Source organism: Pocillopora verrucosa, chromosome 3 (genome assembly GCF_036669915.1).
Source record: "Pocillopora verrucosa isolate sample1 chromosome 3, ASM3666991v2, whole genome shotgun sequence".
In the NCBI taxonomy this organism is placed as follows: Eukaryota; Metazoa; Cnidaria; class Anthozoa; order Scleractinia; family Pocilloporidae; genus Pocillopora; species Pocillopora verrucosa.
In genome coordinates, this window is record NC_089314.1 from 31,383,293 (window position 1) to 31,396,420 (window position 13,128).

The 13,128-nt window shown below is 36.4% G+C and overlaps 2 long non-coding RNA genes across 2 annotated transcripts; one reads left to right on the forward strand and one right to left on the reverse strand.

Moving 5' to 3' along the window:
• Positions 1 to 1,817: 1,817 nt before the first annotated feature.
• LOC131774634 (uncharacterized) lies at positions 1,818 to 6,051 on the reverse strand. Its single transcript, XR_009339409.2, has 2 exons — positions 5,642 to 6,051; positions 1,818 to 2,088 (listed from the first exon to the last, which is right to left on the reverse strand). It is a non-coding gene; the product is annotated as an uncharacterized lncRNA (long non-coding RNA).
• A 1,594-nt stretch (positions 6,052 to 7,645) lies between these two features.
• On the forward strand, positions 7,646 to 12,813 carry LOC131774582 (uncharacterized). The gene is made up of 2 exons (XR_010717097.1): positions 7,646 to 8,002; positions 10,910 to 12,813. It is a non-coding gene; the product is annotated as an uncharacterized lncRNA (long non-coding RNA).
• The last annotated feature ends 315 nt before the right edge of the window (positions 12,814 to 13,128 follow it).

Genomic DNA, 13,128 nt, shown 5'->3' on the forward strand with positions numbered 1-13,128 from the left:
AGTTTAACCACAACTTATGCGAAAAATATGCGAGTTAACTTACCTAAATCAAGCAAATGCTTCCTTCGCTAGCTAGAATACTTTTAACGGAAGGTTTTCCAGAGATTTCAAAATTCTATATCAATTTTTCAGAAAGGAAGCGGGTTTTGATACCGTAATTTACAATGCACTGCTAACTAAAAACGAATTATAATCTGACTTACGGAAAAAATGTCGCTAAGCTCAGTTCAAGCCTACTTTACACATAAAACCATTTCTCAAATTACGAAGAACAATCTGCGAATTATTCAAGTTGTAGTTCACAGTTAAATGACGTTATTCTGAGAATAACGAAGGTTTATAAAATTGAAGTTCTCCCAGACTCACCTTCATTTCACTGCGTTTTCGTCCTGGAACATTGGCACCAATACCAGCCGTGAATCCATCACTTTCATGTAATATTAAAACCATTATTATCAACAGGCGGATTGCAGAAGGCGTACTTAAATAAGAGAAATTCATTATTAGAATTGTCTCTTGAGATTGGGATTCGAAAATCACGACAGTATCTCAAACTAATATATTCGGAAACACTAGGTGTGCAGATATCTACCACACAAGTGTCTGCTTGAGTATGGCCTTACACAGCCGCAGAAACCTTTGATCTGGCGCTTTTTGTAAGCTTTTAGGTCATCAACTTGGCTTATTCAGATGTGAGGTTCGTTAATTTTAGCCTTCTACAAATCTCCAATTAAACACGGTCTTAGATTATAGTAAGCCTAAGATTATAGTAAAATTAACGGCAAATGCTAGTTAAATCTTGGACTTAGCGACTTTAATCGAGTACTTTAGTTCATTGCAAGCCCATTTCCATCTTTTTTTTCTGTTTATAACCTCCATCAAGAAATAATGATTTTAAATCATTATCACGTTGGAATTTACACAATAGGTTTGTTATCAAATGAATTCGAAGTCGATGTTGCCCGACTGACTTTTCACCTTTACCCCGTTGTTCCTCCTGGTTAAGTCATATGCTTTGGCAATATTACAAGAACTTATAGTCATGCAAATAACGCCAATTGTTGTTAGGGATGATTAAAGTTTCGTAAACTTAGAGTTCCTGGGGTTTATCATACACGCCAATCTCGCAGCTGTTGTGAAGGATTTAATTTTAAATAGTAATTAAAGGCTCATATATTGTCAGTTTCTGCCGCTCGTTTTAGATTGAGTGGGTACCAGAACTAAAGTATTTTTATCAATTTAAACTGCGCATGAGGGACCGTGGAACTCAATTTCTTTCCTCTCCTCATATTTGACCCCTGCTAACCACAGGCTATAGCAGTTTCTTGGCTTCCTCGAAATAAGTTTACTTTCATTTCGTCAATAAATTTTATCCCTTAAATGAAAGGTCAATATGGTGAACGAAGTAATTGTGAGAACAGAAATTACTGAGGGACTTCATACAGCCGAATGCTGTCAAGTGTCGCATTTTCCAGGAATTCTCTGAGAACGATTTTTATTTTCTTTGCTGGAGATCTGGTCAGTTTTTATATAAAAGATCAGCAATCAATGTAATGATTAATATTATTGCTTTCCAGCAACAATATATCCGTGCAGATCTTAATATTTTCGCCAAATGGAAGCCATTGCTTATATATCAAATAAAACAGTCCGCGCGCACATTTTACGTGTGGATGCAAACGTCACGTAGGTGAATTCTAAAGATCAACAGAAATCGATAGTTTCACTCCGTTCTTTTCAAATGCCTGAGGTACAATTTAAAGCTATAGCGCTAAGAGGGGTGATATCAATCCTTGGGACACTTTGTGCATCATGACTGAATCAAACGTCGCAATTTATTTCATAGTTAATTAGGTTGGTTAAATACAAGTCAATGGTGTTATCAAATGTCTCTAGATTCAGTTATTCTGCTATGACAATAGAAGTCCTCTTTCTCTATCGTGGATAATCTCTCTTCTCCTCGAATAACTGAAACTTTGAATTTTATTGACCGGGGCGGAGTCGAGGCAGGTCGAAGTCGTCAGAAAGGACCTCACGCTTGCAATGCTCTCTTGCTGCTCTACACATACTCTCCAATGCTCGCTTTGCCTAAGAAAAAAGATTTAAAATCAGTGATCAATAGAAGATTTTCTCGTGTTCTAAGAGTAAGGGAGAGAGATAAGATTCTGCCCAATCGATCCTCATAAAGTATTCAAGGAACCTCGTACGCAGCTTCCATTTCGTTCTTCGAATTTTCGATTGGTAGATTCCTGGCATAGTCAAAGCAGACCAAAATATTATCACCTGATTTGTTCAGGCTGTAAGTTATCATGAACAACTGAATAAGCGTTCTGTCCAAATTCAAGGTTACCAAAAGCGGTAATTGAACAAAGATATTGTTATGAGACATACCAGTTTTTTATATCATAAAAGTCACCGATTTAAATATGTCTTGCGATACCTTTTCGGAAAATAAAGGCTTTCAGAAAATCCTCCTTCAAAGCTGAAGTTAGAAATGGAAAATTCTTTTTTGATTTAACTCGACGTGTAACTTAAAAACAACCAAAAAGGTTCAAGTTTAGGTTTGTTTCCACCAAAATGCAGCAAGTTTCTGAATGTGAAATTTGATTTTAAAATGATCAGAGTGTCTCCAATAGCATTCTGAATCGACAAGTGACATTGAAATCATACATGTTGCGATTTGATTATCATAACAATTGACTTCTGACGGTGCTTGAGTCCTTTACTCAATCAAAATGAAACATCGAATATGTTCTTAACTAAAAACGGGTAAAATGGCATCTATATATATGTGTGTGTATATATATATATATATATACATACATACATAAGTTAGAGAATTAAAGAGGACGCATCGATTCTCTGTGACTGAGTTTCGCGCCTAAGCGCTCGTCAGACGCAACTTTCTGTCTGAGAAAGAAAGAAAGTTCCGTCTGACGAGCGCTTAGGCGCGAAACTCATAGTCACAAAGAATCGATGTGTCCTCTTTAATTCTTTAACTTATGTATACTTAGCTCTGCTACCACAGCATTGAGCACTTTATGCCAAGGTTGACTCTACCCCCACATTCATATATATATATATATATATATATATATATGTATGTATGTATGTATGTATGTATGTATGTATATACATATAATTTTTAGCGCTTTTTAATTATCGCTTCGTTACTGCAATAACAAAGTAATGATAGGGAGCAATGAGTATGTTAAAAAATGGTCAGCCATAGAACATGAACATGTGCCAAATATAACAGAGCAATCATGTGGTGTAAATTATAGTCATTGAAGAAAAGTTCTATTGATCTAACCTCCGAATTTCTTTTCGATTTCCATGTAGACCCACCGGCGGCAATTCCGTTGGTTGTTGAAATGAAGTTAGCTACAGCGACGAACGAAACAACGAGAAAAAACACCCAAAATTTCTGCATGATTTTCTGTTTTAGGAACAGTTCGCGGGCGGGGCTTCTTTTTGAAGATCATTCTCAAGACGATCATTATTCACATTTATAGCGTTTGAGAGCTGATTGAATAAGCAACTTTACCTTTAAAAAAAATTGTTTAAGCCCCGTAAATAATGATCGCTCGGAAATAAACGCCAAGTCTGAATAACTTTTTCTCAACCAGTAGGATATTGGTCGGAATCGTAATTTTTGATGTTCAAGTAAAGGCCTGATCTTTTGAGCCGTTTCATATTTCTATGCATAAATTTGCACGCTACGTAGCATTACAAGCGAATTTTTTATATAAAATCTGCTTATTAAACATATGGAAACTCTCCCTGATAATTTCACTTGGCGTTTTACGGCTCCATATTTTTTTTCTAAGTTAGAACGTTGCACAAGTGTCATAAAAGGTGTGCATATAGTCTACCAAGGTTTAGTGTCCTGAAATCTAATAAACCGTTTTAAATTGTCAAATGACGTTTTGAAAAGTTCATTTCAACACGAAGATTTCAAACTTTATTCATTTGGCACATGAATAGGAAATTATTTGTTTTTTTAAATGCGATTTGGTTCTTTAAGCTTCTGGCGACGTGGGCGCGGAAATAATAGGATTTATTGTCTTCCGATTCGGAGTCTTAAATGCAAATGTGGGTATCGGAAGCTGCTGATTTAAAATGTTAGGAGAATGTAAAGTAATGATTTTCAATTTCCTGAGTTCTAATATGATCTGACCCACGAAAAGTTGAACGAATCGACATTACTGCAACAACTGATGAGTGACTTTGTACTGGATATATATCTGCAATTATGTAAATGAGAGTTGTTTCAAAGGTCCTGCTCTGACTAAAATTTGGAGCAGCATTTTATATTGTTAACTGATCGTGTACTCGTATAATTTTTATATTTAGGCCAGAAAAAGATTTGCCAATACGTCACACTGATGGAAGTGGTCAAAAAAGAACAAAGATAACTTAAAACCATGCTTTTTCTACTCATATCAAAGTAATGAGAACATCTTCAACACAGCTACAAAGCAGACGTTTCATCATTTTGTGTTGTCGCTCTCCTTTAATTAAAGAGAAAATATTTTATCTTTAAGACCATATGATTAAAGGAGATTTCACAGGATACTATTGACTAAAGTTGAGAATTTTTATTGGCCTCAGTATGATCCCAAACGTAGAGCCTCCGGGACTAAGTATCTGGGCAAGAGGTTAGCATTGAGGTAAAAGGTCTTGATCTAATGATGATACAATGATACTACACTTGTACTGCGCCTTGAATGTGCACATACTTCCTCAAGCGCGTTGTGATATTTTGTGCCTAGGTGTCAATTTGATACGATATGAAAAAAACCAAAATTCCAAAAACACACAAAAAAAATTGAAAAAAATTACTCGATGAGACAGGGTTGGCAAGGGGTGAAGAAGATAAAAGTAGATTTCAGCTAAAGCACTAATTGCGTTTATTGCAGCGGCCAGGGGTATGGTTATCATCATGGGATATCACATCGACTGGCTCTTATTTATTTTCCTACAATGTAAAGATGACATGTTAAACGCAACACAATGGCGCTCATTGGGGCGTGGACCTTCGTGGATTTATCGATCGACACCAAACACATTACTCCAACCGTGAGGGAAATGCCTTTCCCCATAAAATCGAAAGTTTCAAGCTACATATATACATGCATATTTTATTGCCACTTCCGCTGTAAGGAATTTTCAGTGGCAACTACAACAATATAATGAGGACAATAACATAAAATTAAATAAAACAAACAATATTTTTTGTTTCTTAGTCAATTATTGTTTCAAAACCTTTGTCTTTGGCAACCAAGATAAAGGACAACCAAGCCAAAAAAGCTTTATTCTGTCTCGTCTGTAAGCTGCCGTCCATAAGATTGCGAGGGAGTTATGTTCTACAGCCACGAAAACCACTGATATTATAGTTAGAATTCCAATGCACAAGACTAAACAATTCGTTGTTTCCATGCGCTTATTTCAGGTTCATACTTCCAAACTGTCTTACTTGATTTAGAATTAGTTGTACTAAAAAATCTATGTTTACCCCAACAGTTTTGGAATCACTGCCGCTCTTAAGCGACCACTTTATCTTGCACTAAGTCTGGTCGTTTAAAGGAGTACAGTAAGTTCTGTTATTGAGATATAAGGAAGACGTTTTAATACACACCTCAGGTTTTGATCTTCTAGACCAGTTATTTCCACCGGCCGTTAGTCCTTGGCAGGGTCGAAGGACCACAAGTGTTGTTAAAACAAATGCTATCAGAACAATACAAAAACTACTACCCCTCTTCATTTTTCCAGTTGCGACGCGTTTCTATTAACACGGGATGTTCTTCTTTATATCCAGCAGAGCTCTTGATTCATTAAAAAGATCCTTCACATGCAGGTAGTTAAATAGTTCTTGTCGTCTGCTTGAGTAAATAAGGGACGTTTGCAAATTAAAAACTATGATACACTGACAGAAAAGTTGTTCCGGCCACACAACGCCTCGTGAGAAAGCGCGTAGGCCGCCTTATCTGTTGGTATTTAATACTCACGGATGTAAAATGGAAGCCAATTTCCTTGATTGCATTAATGAGCCGGTGAAATAGACATAACTCCCAATCTATCTTTGACAAGTGAGCAGGACTCTTCTTCCGAAAGGCTTTTTAACTTTTAATCGATAATGTTCCTCGTGTCATAAAGAAGTATGACAAAGACGATTAATAAATATACATCGTAAAATGAATTATGAACAGGAAGTAAACTGATCGTACATTATTCAAATCTGTGTTTATAATTTTCCAAATAATTAGGGTGTATTTCGTTTCAGTCATTCAAGAACCGAATGCAATTTTCTGAAAAGTGCTGAAGTAAAGAACTAAATCTATGAGCTCTGTGTTTTTGTATGAGGTCACTTCTTTTCTTGAAATTGTGATTAAAGTTAAAATCTACAGTTAAATACAATGATACCTTTTTGGAATCGAAATAAACCTTTCAGTGACATGGAAATCGATCAAAATTGACAGCAGTTGCTTCATACGCTTGTGTTAAAAGCGTTCCAGATTTCGAAGCCGGTTTTATGAATTAACTTTGATGTTTCGTGCGTTCCTCATATTTTGAGAACCCCCTCTTCGATGAACCCAAAGAAGAATGATTTTGTAGTAAAAGTCTTTTATAAAACAGTACACGGCTCTTTATATTGATGTACTGGCTTAGTATAACGAACTCACTCGGACTGTAAATCGGGAAATCGGAAAACTTGGAAATAGCTCGCCATCGGTTCTTGACTTACGAACTCTTTCTCGTAGTGATCTTCCGAAGTAGCGCATGGGTCTGCTGACATTCAATTGATAGAAAGCGCAGTCCAGTAGAGATAATCTCTGACCCTACATATTCTAGCAACATTACTTTAAGACTAAATAGTTGATAAGTGGATAAGAAAATTGCCGTTGTCTTTTTCCACTTATCTTTTACTCTAAGTGTAATTTTTTTTTATAAATAGCTCTTTCCGCTGATTCAAATGGTGAAATAGACGAGGCGGCAACGCTTAGAAAACGACAAAGATGTTTCACTGTTCCATTATGAGGATTTCCGCAATTCCGATCGTGGCAAACCTATTTTTGGTTTAATCAAACTAAGTGGTCAAATTTAAGTATAGACGAACTGAGGAATATGAATTTGAAAACCATGTCATTTCTACCACCGGCTATTACAGTGTTTAGATAACGTTGCTTACGCATAACTTTGCCAGCTTACTATCGCTAAAATAGGCTACTTGGCTTTTATGTTTTTTTGTGGTTTTTTTAAAGCTTTTTCGTTCATACAACTGATAAAACATGAAGAATTATTTTACTACAGCATGCATGATCAATTTAAGAGAGAAATAGTTGTCCTCGGCAATATATCTAACTATAAAACTTTTGACATTGTAAAATTACTTTTCAGTTCGTCGCAAATGGCGACATGGACAACTCCCTTCTAGAGGGCAAATGATTCAAACAATGCCTGATTTTATCGCTGTTCGGGCATTAGCTCCGAAACAAGGAAGTTCACTGCAAATAAGCTAATGGTGAAAGTATCAAACAATGTCAGCATATTCCAAAAGGTCTATTTCCTATCCATTTTCTTTCTTTGGATTTCTTGCTATTCTGAAGAGCCCTCGAAGAAATTAAAAGTCGCTTCCGTCAATTTCGATTTATCGCAGCTTTTTGCCCATCGGGAAAGGAAAATTATGTGATCACAAAAGTATCATCGTAAGGATCAGTGCTGAACACTGTCCAGTTGCTGTGAAAAACGCAGGATCTGTTAGTTTTTTGTGCTTGTTTTTTTTCCATCGATCCTCTGTCCTTTTGATCAATCGCGAGCTGACGTAAAAAAAGCAGATGCAATCTGACATTATTTTCGATGCTGACTTGGAAGTTTTCTTTTTTCGTGAAGATCACCGTTAATTGGACCATTTTGGCGTTTTAGGTTCAGGAGGGCTTGGTGAACGGAGGCTCATCAGTATTAGCTGCACCACATTGCCTCTTTTTATTCGCGGACAAAGGTATAGAAAAATTCTCTATGATCTTGACATCTTGTCCTACAATAACATTTGAATGAGGGTGTTAAAATTCAAATGAGGCCGCAAGCTTCAACAGCAGCTCAAGGCCTGTTTCAAATTTCATATTTTTAAGAAATTTTCTGGTTACTTATGAGCGAATTGAAGGATAAAGGGGAGCCGTGATCATGGGTTCAATGTTTCTGTATGTGTTTGTATATTGAAGTATGATTTGTAGTGCCATAGCTCATAGTGATGAAGGACTCACCAAGGAAGTTTAATTTTAACCACACCCTCTTTCTGGCGCGGTTGCTTGGCGCTTCTTCGCCCACCCCTATTACTGTGGTATTAGTTTGGTTATGCTTAGTCAGTTTTGTGGGGTTCTTGGGTATTTGGAGAATATAGCAGAACTTGTCAAGATCACGTCAAATATGTGTAGTTTTACGTGGTCATCTAAATTTTGCAATAAGCACGTGCTAACACAAAGCAAAGGGAAATTCAGAAACATGTTGGAGAGCTTTGAACAGCAGGCATCCATTTCAGGTTTAAAACAGACAGTCAGACAACTAACCAATCTTCCAAGATAACATGAAATACTACCGCTAAATCCTAAAATTTACATCACATATACGACTCAAGAACAAATATTTATCAATTTCCGTGCGCTTCAGTTCACCACTTAACGATGTGGGCGGCCGACCGGCTGCTAAACATCAGAGTTCTTCTTCAAGGGTTCGCCTGCTTTCTTTGGTCTCTTACGGTCTCAGAATAACAGCGCTTTTGTAATTCTTGACAAATACTTCGAGTGTCATGCATCGCCTGAAAATGTAATAGAAAACGTGTCACTTAACGTAATAAGCGCTTCATTCTGTTCTTTTCTTAAGAATTTCTTTTTTAAGGATACAATACCCACATTAGATATTTTGTTGAAAGAGAATATATCATTCACGCATTGAACGAAAGTACCATAAAAAGCTAACATTTTTATATCAAATTTACTTTACCGTTTAAAAATTCTGTTTTGGGTATTTGGAGAATATAGCAGACAAAAAAAAACAGTTTTGCCAAATGATAACTTCTTTAGACATATGGCAGTTACAAAGTGTTAGTTGACACACTTCAGACTAATGAAGATTTCTCCCTCGCGTTTTATAAGCATGAAAAACTTTAAACAGGTCATGTTAGCTATTGTGTATTTATTTCAAATCCTCACTAAAGATTTAAAGCAGAAATGTCAAGGTTTTTTCTAAGTTTGTAAGACAGGCTATCGCTCCTGCGTTGTATTGCATGCAGTGCTTAGATGCTAAGCTTTACTCAGTGAACAATGTCGTTTCATACAGTTAGCCTCTATTGTCATATTATTTTTAAGAATAATTTTTTCGCATTTTGTTTTTTTTATGACGAACAATGAAAAAAAGCTTACGTATGTCTTAAGGTGACGTGTTTGTACCATGGTTGGTGAGTTTTTATCCACGATTTCGAATTCCCCTCTTTTTGCATGCTGCATATTTTTATGTGGAAAAACAGCTCATGAAATTCTCTTAATCACTGTCATTCTCGAGTCAGTAACTTGTAGAGTACTTTTTCATGGAATAACAATGATTTTTCTGACGACGCTTCTCTCGTTACCTCGATACCACTGATTCATATACAAGAATATTTTTTTTCACAGCTGAAAGATGATACTGAAAGAGTTCGTTCAAACCTCTAAGACTCTTTTCCACGCTTGTCTGCTGTAAGAAAATCCCTGAGCTGCCGGTATGTTAGTTACGAGGCAGACTAAGGCTACGAGAAGGAAAATTGCCGAATATTTCTTCATGATCACCTTCTTGTACAGCTCCTGGTTTTCCGTTCGATAATTCTTGCAAAAATCTACTTTAAGTGACTTGTGCTGATTCTGTTGATGGATCCAAGCCGCTTATTTATGAGTAAAAATCGAACAAAAGCAAAGGAGGCTATTGTGGTAAAACAAATAAACTCTTCGTCCGATTGAGGAGCTGGTAGGTAACTCTTGAAAGATTTAAACTTAGTCTTGTCCCATTAGGGGATTTCCAAGAGCTCTATAGAGAAGGAGACAATACTTTTCAACATAAGAAAGCTGGTTATAAACAAAGGAAGCTTATAGACATTGCATGCAAGGAAAAGACTGCATCCGAGTGGAATCAGTCATCAAAGTGCATAATCATTGACTTTACATCCGAATAGCCTCAGTTGACCCCAAAACTATAAAAGGATTATCAATCGTCATGTTGAGTGTTACAAAATCACAAAGAGCGAAAAAATATAATTACTTCCTTAAAACCCAAGGCTCATGGCTGGTAAAACATGATTGGCTTTCTTCATAAATGCTTAATTTGAAAAGGTGGCTTTGATGGAAAATGTAAATATCAGAGGATAGAGTGGGATCTGTAATCCGCGATCCGATTTCACAAAAAGACATTTCTTAAATTTAATTCACAACAATCATTTACTATGAAGGAAGAATACTGCCTGCATGGAGCCTCCTTTGATAATTACATTAATCATAATAATAATATTGGTAATGATTAAAATGATCATTACATGGTTGAACTTTAATTAAGGAAAAAGTTGATTAGCCTGTTCCTATCAATATTAGAAAATCTGTTCTGAAATATTTCTCCACATTGGAAAAAGGATTTTCCCTTACGCATGCACGCTCGTCCCAGCCTATTTTGAGCTTTAATCACCCGTCTTTATGGTTGAGAACCGAGGATGGTGTAGTACACGATTTGCCAACATTTATGGAGAGAACACGTTAGAACGCCGATGAACTAAACTGAAGAATTTTTTGAGGTAGATACACACTAAAAACTTTCTCTACAAATATGAACTGCTAGTACCTTGTAAATATGTCTCCTAAAATTAACTTCTTCCTCTCCTCTTTCTGCTCAGGTATATCAGCGACCCATTATTGGTAGGTCGAGCTTCGACTAATGGCCACAGCTTTGTATTACCTGTGCGTTATGGCAGTTTATCAACAACTGACCTATGGCGAGGCAAAATGAACAACAACTCGCTCAACAGCGTGCCCGTCCACGCTCGGCAGATTTATTTTGTTTAGAAGAAACTGAAATGTCTGGATGATGAGAAAAAGGACGTTGTTTAAACTCATGTGCACATTGAAACTTAATTATTTTTGCCAGAATAGTTTACTTTTAAATTAACGTTTGTTTATTTTGTGTTCATACGTTTTGATCGCCCTATGAATTTACCGGCTGTGATAAACACTTTACTTCTTGGTTAATACACTCAGCCCTGTGAAAAAGAAAACATTTGTAGCTTAGCACGCCTTTCTGCTGAGAACAGCCTTTTCTGGTCAGGGCCAAGACGGTAGTTAAGGAGAGACTCAACAGCAGTTCTTACACAATGTATTGTCATGCCAAGGATTATGTTAGCTCCTTGATTTAAATAAGTTCTTCAATAGGGGGTTTTAGCTTTCAAACTACAACTTGAACAAGTTTGATGATATTCAAAAAAGGTTAATTTTGAGTTCTGTTCACCAGGTCTCGCCAGATCTGCTGTCGTGATCGAACACCACGTTAAAAATACTGTTCGCAAAGCGGCCTTTGGGGACCGATCACCGAATTCAGCGTTGATTTCACATATTTTTTAATGTAGACTACAATTCTAGGTAGCATTTACAACCCCGATATCACAGATGCACTTCAAAAAAACTTTCTTGTCACATGACTCGGAGTTGGGAGTTTAAATTTTGCTCACAGTTTCATTTTTCTTGTACGCATGACTCCATCCACCGATTGAACAAACGTTTCACGTGGACAAGATTTTTCTTTCCAAATTATTTTTTCCTCAGTTTTCCTTTAAACGTTTCATATAAAACAAATCAATGTCACATCCCTTCAATCCAAGCTCCACGTTAACTGAAAACTTTGTGTTTAGTATTCATCCTAAGGAGTCGAAAGGCTGATTAAATTCAGTTTCATTGGAACAGATCTTTGTATCCCTTGTTTTGGGGATACATTCATGGACTTGAGACTGAAGTTTAAAACGAAGTTCAAGGAAAAAAAAAATTCAAATTTGAATTGTTTATGTTGCCCCATTTAGGGACATTGCTCTTAAGAAGATTATTGCTGTCAAATCTTCTGCTCTATAACCATACATAACAACAGGTCAGGTTAACAATTTCATTCACTAAATGGAAGTTTTTTTTTCAACGTGCGGGACCATTTCTCATCGGATTTGGCAGAAAAGCTTTAATGAGAATTAATGCCTGTTGGCTCAAATAAATGACGGAAGGGCCTCGGAAAACTGTGAATATCCATCATTTTTCGGACATCAAGTTTTAATTAGGAAGTTTGCAGAACTCTCAATTTTTGTACAAGGATGCCATTTTAAAGACTCTAAGTGAGTAAATGTTGAGAAGATAAATGGCACCTTGGCAACTCACTGTATCAACTCCGGATGCCGGGGTGAAAGGACTGACGAAATCTCAATCTCTCACTCAGGAAAGGCCTGGTGAACAGAATGAATGGTAACTTCATATTCCACAGCTTGAAAAGAGCAGAAACCAGTGAAAATAACAATAACTTGTGGTTACTTGTTCCAATTTTTTTTTTCTTTTTTCAGATTTGACTGGCAATTTAAAATGAGATGTTAATGACACGTTTACAAGTGGCAGCTGCAAGACATTTAAGTCCTGCATACATTCACGGGAAAGTTAATTTGCTCCTATTGTGTTTATATAACTCTTATATCACTTAGTTGCGAATAATAAAACTGGTAAACAAGTTTTTGATTAGTTGCCGATCACGGTAAACATCCAAAACTTAAAATGATTCACAAGTCTTTTATGCAGCCTTCTGTGCCTGGTAGTAACTGCCTCTCATTAACACCTTTCTTCATTAAAACTTAACTCAGAACTCGAACGTACCTTAACGGATTTTCTCGTAAACCACAGCCAAAAATACAGCTGTTTTTGACCCTTCTTGGTGAATCTAGTCTTAAGAGTGTCATTTAACGAAATTTCTTTCTCTAACATTTTTGAATGCTTTGGAATTTGGTCATTTACCTCTGTGGCTGCTGGTACACTGCAGTAAAAAGATTCTGCTTCTTACAGGCTCAAATTTAAAAGTAAAATTTATCTAGCAATA